We start from the raw sequence: 16701 nt of genomic DNA, 5'->3' as shown, positions 1-16701 counted from the left end.
GCTAGTGTTAAAATATGTGTGAGTGTGCTTAGTCACTTAGTCGTGTCCGACTCTTTGTGACCACATGGACTGTAGCCCACCAGGTTCCTCTGTCCATGGAATTTTCCATGTAAGAATACTGGAGTGGGTAGCCAATTCCTTCTCCAGGAGATCTTCCTGACCCACGGGTTGAACCTGTGTCGCCTGCATTGTGGGCAGATTCTTTACTATCTGAGTCACCAGAAAAGTTAAACATGTATTTGAGCTTCAGCATAAGAAGTATCAGAAGAGAAGAGAAAGACAAAAGAGGAAAAATATAGCCAACTGAATGCAGAGTTCCAGAGAATAGCAAGGAGAGATAAGAAAGCCTTGTTAAGTGAACAATGCAAAGAAATAGAGGAAAACAATAGAATGGGAAAGACTAGAGATCTCTTCAAGAAAATTAGAGATACCAAGGGAATATTTCATACAAAGATGAGCACAATGAAGGACAGAAAAATCAAGGACCTAACAGAAGCAGAAGAAATTAAGAAGAGGTGGCAAGAATACACAGAAGAACTATCAAAAAAGGTCTTAATGACCGGCATGACCATGGTGTTGTGGTCATTCATCTAGAGCCAGTCATTCTGGAGTGTGAAGTCAAGTGGGCTTTAGAAAATATGACTACAAACAAAGCTAGTGGAGGTAATGGAATTCCAAGTGAGCTATTTAAAATGCTGAAAGATGATGCTGTTAAAGTGTTGCATTCAATATATCAGCACATTTGGAAAACTCAGCAGGGGCCACTGGATTGGAAAAGATCAGTTTTCATTGCAATCCCATAGAAAGGCAATGCCATAGAATGTCCAAGCTACTGTACAGGTGTGCTCATCTTCACATCTTAGGAAGGTAACACTCAAAATCCCTCAAACTGGGCTTCAACAGTATGTGAACCAAGAACTTCCAGATTTTATTATTTTTCTTGATAATCACAACAACCTACTAAGACATATCATTTAAGATAAACCACTTTTGTAGTTGAGGAAACTTGGTGTTAAAGTCGTAACTTGCCCAAGATCATGCAGTTGAAAAATCATGAATCTCAAATCTTCTTTGATATTTTCATAACATCACAATTTTCTTTGAACAGTCTTTCCTGTTAGGTGTTTTATGAATTGCAAAATTATTGTAACTGGTAGAAGAAATTCTGGCTTGATTTTTATTAATACTAACATTAATCCTTTCATTAGGTATTTTATTATGACATATATTTATATAACACATTATATAGCCATATTACATATACTTATAACTAATAATAATAATAAATCAGTAAACTCCTGACCTGATGCTCTGAAAGTGCTGCACTCAATATTCTAGCAAATTTGGAAAACTCGCAGTGGCCACAGGACTAGAAGAGATCAGTTTTCATTCCAATCCCTAAGAAAGGCAATGCCAAAGAATGCTCAAACTACCACACAATTGCACTCATCTCACACGCTAGCAAAGTAATGCTCAAAATTCTCCAAGCCAGGCTCCAACAATATGTGAACTGTGAACTTCCAGATGTTCAAGCTGGATATAGAAAAGGCAGTGGGAAAAAAAAAAAAAAGAAAAGGCAGTGGAACCAGAGATCAAATTGCCAACATCTACTGGATCATCGATAAAGCAAGAGAGTTCCAGAAAAACATCTATTTCTGCTTTATTGACTATGCCAAAGCCTTTGAGTGTGTGCATTACAATAAACTGTGGAAAATTCTGAAAGAGATGGGAATACCAGACCACCTGACCTGCCTCTTGAGAAATGCACGTCAGGAAGCAACAGTTAGAAATGGACATGGAACAACAGACTGGTTCCAAATAGGAAAAGGAGTACATCAAGGCTGTATATTGTCACCCTGCTTATTTAACTTATATGCAGAGTACATTATTAGAAACACTGAGCCAGGACATGGAAGCAACCTAGATGCCTATCAGCAGATGAATGGATAAGGAAGCTGTGGTACATATACGCCACAGAATATTACTCAGCCATTAAAAAGAATTCATTTGAATCAGTTCTAATGAGATGGATGAAACTGGAGCCCATAATACAGAGTGAAGTAAGCCAGAAAGATAAACACCAATACAGTATACCAACGCATATATATGGAATTTAAAAAGATGATAAAGATAACCCTATATGCAAAACAGAAAAAGAGACACAGATGTACAGAACAGACTTTTAGACTCTGGGAGCAGGCGAGGGTGGGATGTTCTGAGAGAACAGCATTGAAACAAGTGTACTATCAAGGGTGAAACAGACCACCAGCCCAGGTTGGATGCATGAGACAAGTGCTTGGGGCTGGTGCACTGGGAAAACCCAGAGGGATGGGATAGAGAGGGAGGCGGGAGGGGGGATGGGGATGAGGAACACATGTTAAAAAAAAAAAAAAAACAGAAGGAAAAAAAAATAGAAACGCTGGGCTGGATGAAGCACAAGCTGGAATCTAGATTGCTGGGAGAAATATCAATAACCTGAGATATGCAAAAGACACCACCCTTATGGCAGAAAGCGAAGAAGAACTAAAGAGCCTCTTGATGAAGGTGAAAGAGGAGAGTGAAAAAGTTGGCTTAAAGCTCAACATTCGGAAAACGAAGATCATGGCATCCGGTCCCATCACTTCATGGGAAATAGATGGGGAAACAGTGGAAACAGTGGCTGACTTTATTTTTTGGGGCTCCAAAATCACTGCAGATGGTGACTGCAGCCATGAAATAAAAAGACACTTACTCCTTGGAACAAAAGTTATGGCCAACCTAGACAGCATATTAAAAAACAGAGATATTACTTTACCAACAAAGGTCCATCTCATCAAGGCTATGGTTTTTCCAAAAGTCATGTTTGGATGTGAGAGTTGGACTGTAAAGAAAGCTGAGCACCAAAGAATTTATGCTTTTGAACTGTGGTGTTGGGGAAGACACTTGAGAGTCCCTTGGACTGCAAGGAGATAAAATCAGTGCATCCTAAAGAAAATCAGTCCTGACTATTCATTGGAAGGACTGGTGTTGAAGCTGAAACTCCAATTTTGGCCACCTGATGCAAAGAACTGACTCATTGGAAAAGACCCTGATGCTGGGAAAGATTGAGGGCAGGAGGAGAAGGGGATGACAGAAGATGAGATGGTTGGATGGCATCACCGACTCAATGGACATGGGTTTTGGTGGACTCTGGGAGTTGGTGATGGACAGGCAGGCCTGGCATGCTGCAGTCCATGGGGTCGCAAAGAGATGGACACAACTGAGAGACTGAACTGAACTTAATATTAATATAATTTATTATATAGCCATATTACATATACTTATAACTAATAATAATAAATCAGTAAACTCCTGCACTTCACTGCTATTACCTACTAATCTTTAGAAACATTGCCCTTCTCAATGACTCTAGCACTAGTCTCATAACTTGACTAGTGCAGGAACATTCAGAGACATAAAGATTACTTTACCAATACCTTTCTGGCCTTATTGCCTCTCTGCACAATATGGCCCAAGAATGGACATTTCCACAGTTCTTTTATGACTTTTTCTTTCCTTTAACTCTGCTCCTTTAGTCATGTTCACTTTCCCAAACCAGAACCTCACATAAATTACATATTGTACATCACTAGTTTTTCTTCCTGGGGTGCTAAACATCCCACAAAACCTACATACAGATTTCTACCATCATCCAAGGCTTAGCTGGGGTTTCTCTGAGGTTCAGTAATCTTTCACTCCGTGTTTGATTAACTACATTCATCACTGATAATGTACATCTTTTATTTCTGTCTACCCAAATATCCATTTCTGTGTTCTGATAACAGCACACGATATTCTTTTGAGGAACTATGCCTTTCCCACTTTCAGTCTATGCGGTCTGAGTAAGGAAGTTGATTCCCCCCAACAACCACATCCCAACACACACACACACAGTTTTATGGGTGAACAAATAGTAGTCAATTGGTCAATCTGCTTGTTATCTCCCTCTAGCCACAGTAATTAATGGGGATGGGCATGCAATCCAGGTCTATGTGTGCTAAGTCACTTCAGTTGCGTCCGACTCTTTTTGACCCTATGGTCAAAAAGAGCCTACCAGTCTCCTCTGTCTATGGGATCCTCCAGGCAAGAATACTGGAGTGGGTTGCCATGCCCTCCTCCAATCCAGGTCTATATGGTAAGACTCAGTTCCAGAATCTTGCTGCAACTATTGGGAAAGAAGTGTTCTTTTTCCATCGTGTTTGCTAACTTTGTAACTGCTAACAGTTACAGTTGAATTTAATCCTAGCATCCCTGGTGGCCAATCTTGTTAAGATATAGACTGTTCTTTCCTAAAAATAAAGCCAACACAGAACCAAAAATAGAGGCCAAAGATGGAGATATTCTGCCCATAGAATCATTTGATCAGTTAGATCCAAACGTGTGTGCTCAGTTGCTCATTCGTGTCTGACTCTTTGTGACCCCATATGCAGTACCCCACAGGCTCCTCTGTCCATGGGATTCTCCAGGCAAGAATACTGGAATGGATTGCCATTTCCTCCTCCAGGGGATATTCTCCAACCAGGGATTGAATTTTCATCTCTTGCGTCTCCTGAATGCAAATTCTCTACCACTGAACCCCGTGGGAATCGCAGACTTACATAAAACTATAATAGACTTATGAAATACTGAATATTTCCCCAGGGCCAACTAGAGTTGGATTTCTGTCATTTCACTGACATGAGTCCTAACTAATTATTACTCTACAGAAACTATTTTCTTAAATGTTGTCAATAATAACAGCTGGTATTTATTGAGTATTAACTATGTGCCAGATATTTTAAGCACTTCAATGGGTAAAAGCAGAAAAATCTCCTACTTCTACAATCTTATTACCTTCCATTTACAGACGAAGAAACTAAGACACAGAAAGAAAGAAATTTTTCCTAAGGTTTTATAATTATAAGAAGTAGAGTTGGGAATCAAGTCAGGGCACTATGACTCCTGAGCCCCACATCTGAGCTATTATGTTGCCTCACAGGTCAGCTAACACAGTCAAACACCTTAGACTCTGCTACATTTGGCACTATCTGTTTTCTTCACACACTCAGGGAAAGCAAAGGCTTTTAGACTAGGTTGGGTCTACCTGGATAATCCAGGATAGCCTCCATATTTATGGTCATAACTCTATATCAGCAAAGTCTCTTTTACTGTGAAATGTAAGGCTCCAGGGCTAGGATGTGGATTTTTTCTGGTGGACGTTCCAACCAAGTTGTCTTGGGTGTAACCTTCATCTGTCTCCTCTAACAGACCCCTTACCTCACCTCTTTGTAGTGGTGGGGCAAGTTTTCCAATTGTTTTCTGAGAAAGAATGCATGAAAAGAATGTCTAAAACTTTGCATACTGAAAATGTCTTTTTTTTATAACCTTAACTTCTGGATTGGAAATAACTTTCTCTCAGAATTTCTCTTTACTTGTGCTTCTTCAAAAATTCCAATGCCATTCCAATTTCTGAATCTCTGTAAATGATCTCTTTTTTCCTCCCTGGAACCTATTAAAATCTTTTCTTAGAACCATGTCCTTTGAAATTTCATAATAGTACACTTTGACATAGGTAATTTTTATCCATTAATCTGAGAACTTTTGTCCTATTGCCTCTCAGTGCTGAAAACTATTGTCCTGGTTTTCTTCAAAAATTCTTTCTTCTGTTTGCTTTATTTCTATAAGATATCTCACCTTTCTTGCTTAATTGCTCTGCTTAGAACCTGTAGTACAATGTCCAATAAAAGTAGCAAGAGTGGACATATTTTTTCCTATCCTTGATCTTATGTGAAATTATTCATTCTTTTACCAGTGATTATGATGTTATCTTCCTTTTTTTTTTTAATTTTTAAAATTAGATTGTGGGGACTTTCCTGGTAGTCCAGTGGCTAAAGACTCCATGCTCCCAACACAGGGGGCCTGGGTTCAATCCCTGGTCAAGGAACTAGATCCCACATGCCGCAACTAAGAGTTCGAATGTCAAAACTAAGACCCAGGGCAGCCAAATAAATAAATACTTTGAAAAAAAAAAAAAAAAAATTAGATTGTGGATGTCCTTTATCAGATTGAGGCTGTTCTCTTCCTACCTAGTTGAGTGTTTTTAGTCATGAAAAAGAGCTAGGTTTTGTCAAGTGCTTTTTCTTCAACTATTGAGATGATCCTGTGGTTTTTCTCCCCCCTTTTTTTTTTTTTAAAAAGAGAGTGTATTACATCCATAATTCATTTAATGATAAACCAACCTTGTACTTACTAGCTAAATCCCTCTTGCTCATGTTGTAAAACGGTTTTTCTACGTTGCTGGATTTGGTTTGCTAGGTATTTTGTTGTGGATTTCTGTATTAATACTCAAAAGGTCTGTAGTTTACTTTTCCTATCATGTTTTTGTGTGGTTTTGTTCTTGATGATTTCATCAGATTTTCACTTGGGAAATCACTGACTTATATTGCCTAAGTCAGTGCCTGCTAATGAAGAAGTAGGAGGGTTCCATCCCTGAGTTGGGAAGATCCCCTGGAGAAGAAAATGGCAACCCACCCACTCCAGTATTCTTGTCTGAAAAATTCCGTGGACAGAGGAGCCTGGCAGGCTACAGTCCAAGGGGTCGCAAAGATATGAATGGGACTGAGCATGCACGCAATTCTTAGAACAAGACTCTAAAGAAACCACTTGGGCAAATGGCGATTTCTGTATCTAGCAGAGAAAGCTGTACAGTCTTTTGAGGTCCTCCCACTCAGCTTCCTTCCCCTTCCTGAAGCACCTAATAAAACTTGCTTTTTTATATTGCAAACCTTACTTACAGTCTTTTGATCGTCTATTTTCATTGCTCTGAATGCAGAGTTCATAACCTGCTGACAAGTCCACCTTTACTCCAAGCGAGCCCTCCAACTCCCTAAGTAAGCACTTTTGATTTACCTCCGGTCATCAACTCACCTACCAGCTGTAATTCATCAAGAAAGGAACCAAAAACCCTTTGGTAGTTAATCCCATGTGTACTTGGACGGAACCTTCCGCATAAGGTAAGCAACCAGGACAGTGACATCAGAAGGGAAAAGTAAACTCAGAGAGTGGCCGTGCCTTAGGCAGAGTCTAGGTGTGGAGAAGCGTCTGGGGATGGGAGTGGATCTCAGCAGGTAATGGGCCCGGCAGGTGGGCTCGGAGCTGGGAACTGTGGGTGGGACTGGGTGAGGCCGCGGCAGACGCAGACAGGGCAACTTCTGATGCTCTGGTAGAGGGATGACCGGAAAGCACAACTTTCCCACGGGCGCCGCCGGCGCCGCTCGCCAGGCTGCGCGGGGTCAGGACGGGGCGCCGCCCACGCGCCGCTCGGGCCGGAACCCGCGGAGGAGGTGGGTGCGCGGAGCCGGAGGCGGCGGGGAGCGCTCGGGCGCCGAGACCCAGGCCGCGGGCTCCGGGCCGCCGGCGCAGCTCCAGCGCTTTCCGCGGGGTTTGGCTCCTGTCGCTTCCCGTCTCGCCGAACCGGCATCGCCGCCGCGGGAGCCGCCGCCGCCGAGTCCTCAGAGCCGGGCTGCGGGCGGCCGGGCGCCCCGGGACGCGGACGCAGGTGAGGGCCGGCGGTTGGGAGCCCGGCGGGGCGCGGCCGCCCGAGAGGCCGGCGTCGGCCCGACCGGGCCCGGCCCTGCCCTGCCCTGCCCTGCCCGGCCGCGGCGGCTCGGGCCCCGGGCTCGCGCCGGGCGGACGCGCCGCGGGCTGGGTTGCGCTGCCCCGGCCGCCTCCTGCCCCGGCCTCAGGTGATGCGGCGGCGGTTTAACTTTCGCACCTGAGGCTCGCGGGGCGGCGGCGGCGGCGGCCTCGGGGCGCGAGCCGGCGGGAGCGCGGGATCACACGGGGTCTGGAAGCGCGAGCCGGGCGGCGCCGGGGGGGTGCGGGGAGGGCCGCGGGGCCGGCGCGGGCCGCCGTCCAGGTGGGAGTTGGGGAGCCGCGTCCGGGTTCCTCTCAGACTCGTGGGGACAGTCGCACACACCCCCTTTCCGCGGCCCGTTCCCTTCGCCCAGATCCACTTTCTTTTGTCTGGTCCATTTCGGTCTCGGCGTCTCAGCTGCTTTTGTTGCAGCCTCGGGTCCGGAGGGTTCAGACTTGTCAGAGGTCGTGGGTAAGCTCTGAAATGCAGCGGGGCGGAGGTGCAGACAGGGTCCCTAGGATGGAGACGATTTGTCATTAGTGTCCTAATTAGCACCAACATATGTCACCGTGTTCTTTTCGAGATAGGACGTACTCAATATTTTTGTAGCATCTAATAGTTTTTAAGTGTAGACAGGAGAGCATTCATTAGTAATTTCAAAGGAGCATTGTGTGGGCAGGTTACTATTAAATTACCCATTTTATAGACCAGACAGCTGAGGCACCCACGAGGAAAAGTGATTACATCAAAAACAAGCAGTCGGCCCTTGTGGGAACTGGGTTTAGAACTTGTCTGGCTGAGAGTTGTTCTCCGTAGTCACTCAACGTCAAACAAAATTTAGCGCCAAGAGCCCCTCTAATTCGCATATTTTTTATTTATTCATTAATTACCAAAACCGTTCTTAAAAATAGACTTGAGTTCTTTCATATTCCTAAAGTAGTACCCCTAAAAGTGATACTTAAATGACCAGAGTCGATCCATTTTTTGGATAGGATCATTGGAATCGTTATAAGGACGAATTTTTTTTGTTTGTTTTTGTCTTTCCTCTGTCAAACTATTAATCTCCTATGTGAATACACTGGGAGCTCAGTTGTACCTAGTGATTAACGTAGCAGAGACCCTAAATGTTTATTTAATGGATGAGTGGAATGGTAGTATGCCTGAGCAGTAAGTTTTCTTTTCTCCTACAAAAGAATTAAACATTTAGAAGAATGATTATTTTAATAATTTCAGTGAAAATTAACTTGTAATCAGGTGCATATTATGTTGTCCTTTCTCTCCAGTGCCGTCAACAATGCACCTCTTTCCCTATTTTTAAATGATTTTGCCAATAGATCTTTTATTGCCCTGTTTTTCTTCCTCTGTTACATTTTTCAAAGTGAAGATTTTTTTTCTTTTAAAATTCAAAGAAAGGAGTCTTAAAAACAAAAACAACAAGCTTTTTTCCTTTTTGAAATAGACTTAACTAGGCTTTTATGGGTATATCTGAGGATAGACACCTGCTTCTTTAATTAGTAATTCCTGTATGTCAAGCAGGAGTTCTTCTAGGCATGTATCCAACGAATTAATAATAATATATCCCTGTAATATTTTATGAGACATCTACCTCATATGATGCCTTTTTATCAAACAGAATAAAGCTAAAAAAAATTCAGTTAAATTTTGCTAACTACATAGCACATATTTTAGGGCACAGTTCACCTAGACTTAATTAGTGACTCATGGAATAAACACTAACAATTCTCTTTCCCTTGCACTATCTTCGCTCAGCAACCGGAAAGAAAAAGAACTGTAATCTATCCTTTCTCTCAGAAGGGATATTTAGAGAATTAATGAAGTAATGTCTGGAGAATATTTTAATCTCCTTGGAAGAAAGCTGCTTTGTGACTTCAAAGTGTGACTACAGGGTCATGAAACACTGCCACTCCCCCCAACATGCTGTCTTTTATGTTTTTAGAATGGTCATTCCAGGTAGTTACTTTAGGAGGCTAGATGTTTATTTAAAAAGTGTTGCTGCTATTTAGTTATTTTAAATATTTGAAAAATTTAGTCAGTTTTACAAGCAACCTAAAAATATGATTTTAGAATCTCTTTTATGAGTGCTTGTTTTTTGTTTGTATTTTTATAATCCAAAACTATGTAGCTCAGTTTGAACATCTTTTATTTGCTAAACTTGACAGAATGATTTCTGCATGGTTGCAAAACTCAGCTCTGCCTTCAAGATTTTACTGCTCTTAAGGATATTTAAACAGTTATCATGAAGGCTGTGAAGACAGCTGTGAATGGTGTTTTAAAAATAGTTTTAATTAATGGCAGCATTATTAGAAAATGTTTGTAACCTTCTCAGAGTGACTACTCTGTAATGGACACTGCTTGCTTGTAGGCTTGTATACATTTGTAATGTGGTGGTGGTGTAGTCACCAAGCCGTGTCCCTGGGAACGGACAAGGATATCTGTTTCATGTTTAACATGAGTTTTTTTTTTTCTCACTTTGGAAAGTTCATAGCTCATTTTTAAGGTCTCATCAAAATTCCCTGCATCAGAACAGCTCCAATAAGTAGGGAGTCCCCCATAAAATGGTGACATAAAAATGCCCACATTAAAAATATCTTCTTTTGGCCCTAGTATACAATAACGTGTACAAAAATGTTATATTAACCAAATAATGTTATATTAACCAAACTAAGTGTCTGGTACAGTAAACATTAACCACATAATTAACAAGGTGTTTTATTGTTTTCCTTGATTTAAGAAAAATTTGAGGAAATTACTTGATTCGTAAGTCTTTGATTACAAAATCAGCTGAGAAAATTAGAGATATCACATTTTTTGGTCTTAATAAATTTCTCTGTAGCAAGCAGAAATATTAGAAATTATTCTGTTAATGATGGAACTACCTTTAAGTTCTGTAATCTCTTTCCCTGATTAGTTCACTGATAGTCTGACAGGTGGAAACCTTAGAAACAAGCAGTAGGTCATTAGCAGAGATTTTAACAGCAACTTCAAAACATCATTCATAAAATTGCTGAGGTGAGAATGAGGCTTATTTTGATTGGGAATGTCCTGGCCTATTCAGAAACCTGTTAAAAAAAAATTTTTTCCCCCCCAAGGGGCCAGAGTTGAAATACAAACAACAATTTAGGCAGCATGAAATGAATAGTATATATATGTGGGCTCTTCTGTGACCCCATGGACTGTAGCCCACCTAGCTCTGTCCATGGGATTTCCCAGGCAGGAATGCTGATGTGGGTTGGCATTTCCTTCTCCAGTGGATATTCCCAACCTAGGGATCAAACCCGCATCTCCTGCATTGGCAGGCAGATTCTTTATCACTGAGGTCACCTAGGAAGCCCACTAGACTCCTGAAAGATATATAAATTATAAAATTAGTATTTTTGTATAGCTTCACTTGTCTGACTTAGAACTAGCTAAGGCTGTAGAGTCCTAAGTAAAACTTGTTATCTCTAGTCTGGCATTATACTTTTTGCTCACCCAACAACCATAACCTTTCCCATTTAGTGATTTGGCTTATATTATTTTCCTTGCTCAAGATGCCCATTCCTCTCCACTCTACTTGCTAATGCTGTCTAAATTCTCTCTGTGCTTTAGGACCCAGCTGGAATACTTTTTTCCAGAAAGCCTTCCCTGACTCCCTTGTTCTTATTTTTTAGTTCACCATGTATATTTGTGAATTACTCCCTGTTTCTTTATTATTTCTTTTATTTTGGCCTTGAATTTGCTTTTCTTTAATTTTTATTATAGTTGCTTTACAATGCTGTGTTAGTTTCTGTTGTAGACCAAAGTGAATCAGTTCTACATAGATCCCCTTTTTTAGATTCTTTCCACCTCTAGGTCGTTACACAGTATAGAGTACAGTAGGTTCTTATTATCTATTTTATGTACAGTAGGGTGTATATGTCAATCCCAGCCTCTCAATTTATTCCCCCCCCCCCCCGCCCAGATTCCCCCTTGGTAACAAGAAGTTTGTTTTCCACATCTGTGACTCTTTTTCTGTTTTATAAATAAGTTTGTTTGCACCTTTTTGTTTTTGTTTTTAAGATTCCACATATAAGCGATATCACATGACATTTGTCTTTGTCTTTGACTTACTTCACTCAGTATGACAATTTCTGAGTCCATCCATGTTGCTGCAAATGGAATTATTTCGTTCTTTGTTGTTTTTTTTTTTTTTTTGAGTATATCAAAGTTTTACTCATTGAAACCAAAAAAGGTTTTTTATTCATTTTTATTGGAGTGTAGTTACTCTGCAATGTTGTGTTAGTCTCTGCTCTGCAGCAAGCTGAATCAGTTATACACATATCCCCTCTGTTTTTTAGATTTCCTTCCCCTTTAGGTCACCACAGAGCACTGAGGAGAGTTCCCTGTGCTACGTAGTAGGTTCTCATTAGTTTTCTGTTTTATGCATTGTAGTGTATACATGTCAGTCCCAGTCTCCCAATTCATCCCACCCCAGTTTCCTCCTTTGGTATTCATAATTTGTTGTCTACATCTCTGTTTCTATTTCTGTTTTGCAGATAAGTTCATCTGTACCATTTTTGTAGATTCCACATATGTGTGTTAACATACTATGTTTGTTTTTCTCTTTCTGACTTCCCTCGTATGACAGTCTCTAGGTCTATCCATGTCTCTATAAATGGCACTGTCTTGTTCATTTTTATGTCTGAGTGGTTTTCCATTGTATATATGTACCACAGCTTCTTTATCCATTCATCCTTTGATGGACATCTAGGTTGCTTCCATGTCCTGGCTGTTGTAAATAGTGCTACAATGTATATTGGGGTACATGTATTTTTTTAGGTTATCATTTTCTCCGGATATATGCCCAGGAGTGGGATTGAATTTGTTTTCCACCTAGGTTTCCCCCGCCCGCCAAAGGTATAAGTATGTGTTAGTCGCTTTGTCATGTCTGACTCTGCAATCCAATCAACTGTGGCTCACCAGGCTCCTCTGTCCATGGGATTCTCCAGGCAAGAATACCAAGAATACTGGAGTGAGTTGCCATTTCCTTCTCCAGGGGATCTTCCTGATCCAGGGATCAAACCCTGGTCTATCACATTGCAGGCAGATTTCTTTACTGTCTGAGCTACCAGGGAACAGGTCATATATTCAATATATATTTTCCTCAATCATGTGCAGCACCTATAATGCTGGATACTAGCTGGACATATTAAGCTTGTAAGGTTAGATCTACAAAAGAGCATTCTGCTTAGAGACAGGGTAAAATATCTTCATGCTTTATAATTGTGTCAGTGTTCTGGTAGAAAATATGTAGCAAGCTTAAAATGGAGTAGTTGATAAGATTAGTTTTAAAAGTGTGCCTGAGGTAAAATAAACCAACAATGGATGGTGAAGCATCTTAGGACTAACAGTAATGAGAACCATTATCATCCCTAGGCCTAAAGGGTTGAGAGAATAGGATCATGACTAAACCCAGCGAGGGTGGCTATATGGGGAAGGCTGCCTGGCTAGACCTCTGGCCTTTCTGAGATTGAGAGGCATGGAGGAATAAATACCCCTCTTCACTCCCTTCCAGCCTTCTGATTTACTGGTGGTGCTTCCCACTGGCAAATTTAGCTGGAAGGCAGAAGGTGGAAGGGGGGGAGGGAGTATTTTTGCAGGTGAAAAGTCAGCTTCCTGGGAATTAGAGCACAGTAGAGTAGGTGAAAAATACCTCTGGAGTGTGGATGAGGAAGGACAAAGGATATCCAGTGCTATAATCATATCATCTAGAGTGAGTGTTTTCATTACAGTTACATAAGCCTTTTTGTGCTTTCTCTATTTCATAAAAGGCAAGCATGTTTGTTTCTAGCCTAATTCAGTTTGTTTTATGATTGATGTATGATTTATGACACTGTTTTATGATTGATGTATTTCATAAGAACCACTGTCCCTCTTTTATGGTTTAGCTAATGTATTGTTATGCATGTTTTCTCAGTGATTTCATTTTTTCTTATTTTGTATTTTGCTTGTACGGTACCCAGGTGGGAGACATAGAGCTGTCTACATAGCCACTGGGAAAACTGTCCCTTCACCATTCTAATCACATGATTGGTCTGAATTAGTGGTGGTTACTCATTTTTCTTTTGTGCCATTTTCGTAGATCAGTGGTTTTCAGTCTTGGTGTATGTGGTTCTCATTGCAGATACTCTGATTCAAGCAGGTTTAAGATAACTCTTGAGCATCTGTTCTTTTAAAAAGGTTTCATGTATTTCAGAGGCACAGATGTGAGAATCGCTTGCACAGGGAGTTGTTGGTCATAGATTCCCCCACACTTTGATGTATATGGAGTACTCTTTAGTATAATAATAAAGGCTCCAACAGAAAGCCACTTCTCCTTTATGTACTCTTCAAAACAAATGTTTTTGATTTTTTCACATTGAGAAGTTTTCATGATATAAGATGCAAAACATGTGACTTCTATATATTAAAGCAAATAAGTTTAAATTTTTAAAATAGATATAAAAACTTTAAAACATTAACATACTGTATAAAGAATAGTATAATGAACACCCATGTTCCCACCATGGAACCTTATAAAGTGTTAACATTTTTTTTTTTTCAGCTTTTTTTTTTTTTTTTCCAGCTTTTTTTAAGAAAAAAATTCAGGTAAAATTTAAGCCCCCTTAGATACCTTTCTAGAAGGCAATGGCAACCCACTCCAGTATTCTTGCCTGGAAAATCCCATGGATGGAGGAGCCTGGTAGGCTGCAGTCCATGGGGTTGCTAAGTGTTGGACACGACTGAGCGACTTCACTTTCACTTTTCACTTTCATGCATTGGAGAAGGAAATAGCAACCCACTCCAGTGTTCTTGCCTGGAGAATCCCAGGGAAGGGGGAGCCTGCTGGGCTGCCGTCTATGGGTTCACACGGAGTCAGACACGACTGAAGCGACTAAGCAGCAGATACCTTTCTAGAGGTTACCATTATCCTAAACTTGGTATTTATCATTCCTTTACTGATACATGTGTATGTAGCTTTTATACTTTTGCTACATATTCATGTATCAGTAAAGAAACTATAACATTGTTGCACATGCTTTTTTGTTTTGTTTTGTAGCTGTTCAGAATGTAGGATAAATAAGTGCATCAGATTTCTGGAAACATTTAAAGAAGGCAAGCTAAACCATGCATACATACTTCAGGAGATTCTAAGGACATCACTGAATGGGAAGACAGAAGAAAACTAGTGTAGCATGGCTGTTTCAGGATTATAAACCAAATCTTCATCTTAGTACAGCATCTAAGTATCACTGAATTCTAGGGAGATCCATGCTGAAAGACTATTTAGAACAGCTGTCTGCAGATACATTGGTGCCAAACAGTGGTAAATTTGTAGAACAGGAGAATAAATGATAGCAAATTGGGTACATTGGGTACATGATCTAGATTCCATAATTACAAAAAGCGGGGAATAAGCAAAGGCAAATCAAATGTAAAAGTAAAACTAAAATTCATGTGGTTGGGTAGAAGCAGTTTTTTGTGGACTTTGTTAATTTATTTGGCCCTTATTTATTTTTAGAATGACTCAAGAAGAGTATTTCTGATGTCACCCAAAAGCTTTTCAAGACAATGTAGATCCTAAAACAGAGCTGATCACTGCTTTCATACCTTACCCTCTGCTTTTCTTACTGTAGTCAGCTCAGATGCCAGCAGATAGGTGAGGGCAGCCAGTGATTTCATTGATTCCTCTGTTCTAGTAAATGACTTTATAGAGAGCACTTTCCCCCATCCCGACTTTGAAGTCTCTGTAAGGGCTTCTGTCCTCCTCATTCCTTTTGTCTTTCAAAATGTCAAGACTCTAAAAAATAGGAACTTCCTCCTCATAAAACGATAGACATACTTTGGGAAGTTAGTTTACTCTCTAGGCCTTCGTTTCCTCTTTTATGAAACAATTAACAATCCCTACATCACAGGAATGTCCTGGTGGTTAAAGGAGCTAGTGCTATTTAATAATCACTGTATTCAAGAGTAGTAGTTAGTATTTAAAATAATTTCAACCCCTTGAATTCATGTTCTATATGTAGAGATTTTAGTTTAAAAAATATGGAGAGTATGCCACTTTCTGTCGCATTGCTGACTGAAAAGAGAAAAGTACTATTTTCTGGTAGATACCTTCATAAAGAAAATTATAAATAATCTGAATATCTCCAATGAGATATAAGATATGTCGTCAAACCACATAAGGTGTCATGAAGCTCAGATCGTATTCTAAAATGACGCTTCTAAAAAGTCAATCTGTATGACAGCTTTATGAGGCTGAGACCAGCTTCCTCCAATGGTGTTTGCTAAATTTACCCTGGTAATGCCAGTAAGTTGTGCCCTGACTTCAAGCAGAATTAGGAAAGAATGACTTTTTTTGTCTGCCTATGCTTGCTTACTTATTCACTCACTCATTCAACTGATCAGTGCTTAGCACTATTATAAACTGCTAAGGATTTTGCATCTCAGCAAGGAAGACAAACATAGAATGAGTAGTTAAAAGCATGATGATTGTTCTAAAGGAGAATTAGAAAGGTTGTTGGGGGGAAATGGGGTTGCGATGAGTTGGACACAACTTAGTAACTAACACTAACACACACTGGATGAAAATAATAGATCAAGGATGACCCACTCTCCTTTCTCCTCTAGAAAGCGGCATTTTAGATGAGACTTGAAGGATATGGTTCTATTCCCTGGAGACTAGAGGCAAGCTTCCCAGAGATCCAGAGTTAGGAGCAGGAGGAGTGAGCCAGTGAAGTGGAGGAGTGGAAGGAAGCCTGGACTGCTGGAATGCAGAGCAGATGGGCTGATCACTGGCAGCAGCCTGATGAGCCACTCTTTCCAGTTCAGTTGCTCAGCTGTGTCTGACTCTTTATGACCCCATAGACTGCAGCATGCCAGGCTTCCCTGTCCTTCACCATCTTCCGGGGCTTGCTCAAACTCATGCCCGTTGAGTTGGTGTTGTCATCCAACCATCTTGTCCTCTGTCGTCCCCTTCTCCTCCTACCTTCAATCTTTCCCAGCATCAGGGTCTTTACAAATGAGCCAGTTCTTCACATCAGGTGGCC

The 16701-nt window shown here is 40.8% G+C and overlaps 1 protein-coding gene across 6 annotated transcripts in view; it reads left to right on the top strand.

Annotated features, from left to right (window-relative positions):
• The window catches only part of RNF180 (ring finger protein 180), a 450665-nt gene that overhangs the window by 178298 nt on the left and 255666 nt on the right, over positions 1-16701 (top strand). Inside the window, exon 1 of one of the 6 annotated variants that reach the window (XM_043887816.1) lies at positions 6990-7010. The exons of 1 other annotated variant lie outside the window; for it this stretch is intronic. The gene's annotated coding sequence lies outside the window, so the exon portion shown is untranslated. Of the gene's footprint in view, positions 1-6989; positions 7011-7049; positions 7125-7297; positions 7556-16701 lie in introns of those variants that run through there. 4 more of the 6 variants (XM_043887818.1, XM_043887815.1, XM_043887820.1 and 1 more) reach the window with 4 other exon arrangements.

The sequence above is a fragment of the Cervus elaphus genome, chromosome 25 (genome assembly GCF_910594005.1).
Source record: "Cervus elaphus chromosome 25, mCerEla1.1, whole genome shotgun sequence".
NCBI lineage: Eukaryota > Metazoa > Chordata > Mammalia > Artiodactyla > Cervidae > Cervus > Cervus elaphus.
The sequence above is the reverse complement of the archived record's forward strand: the minus strand, read 5'-3'. Positions and strand labels throughout refer to the sequence as shown.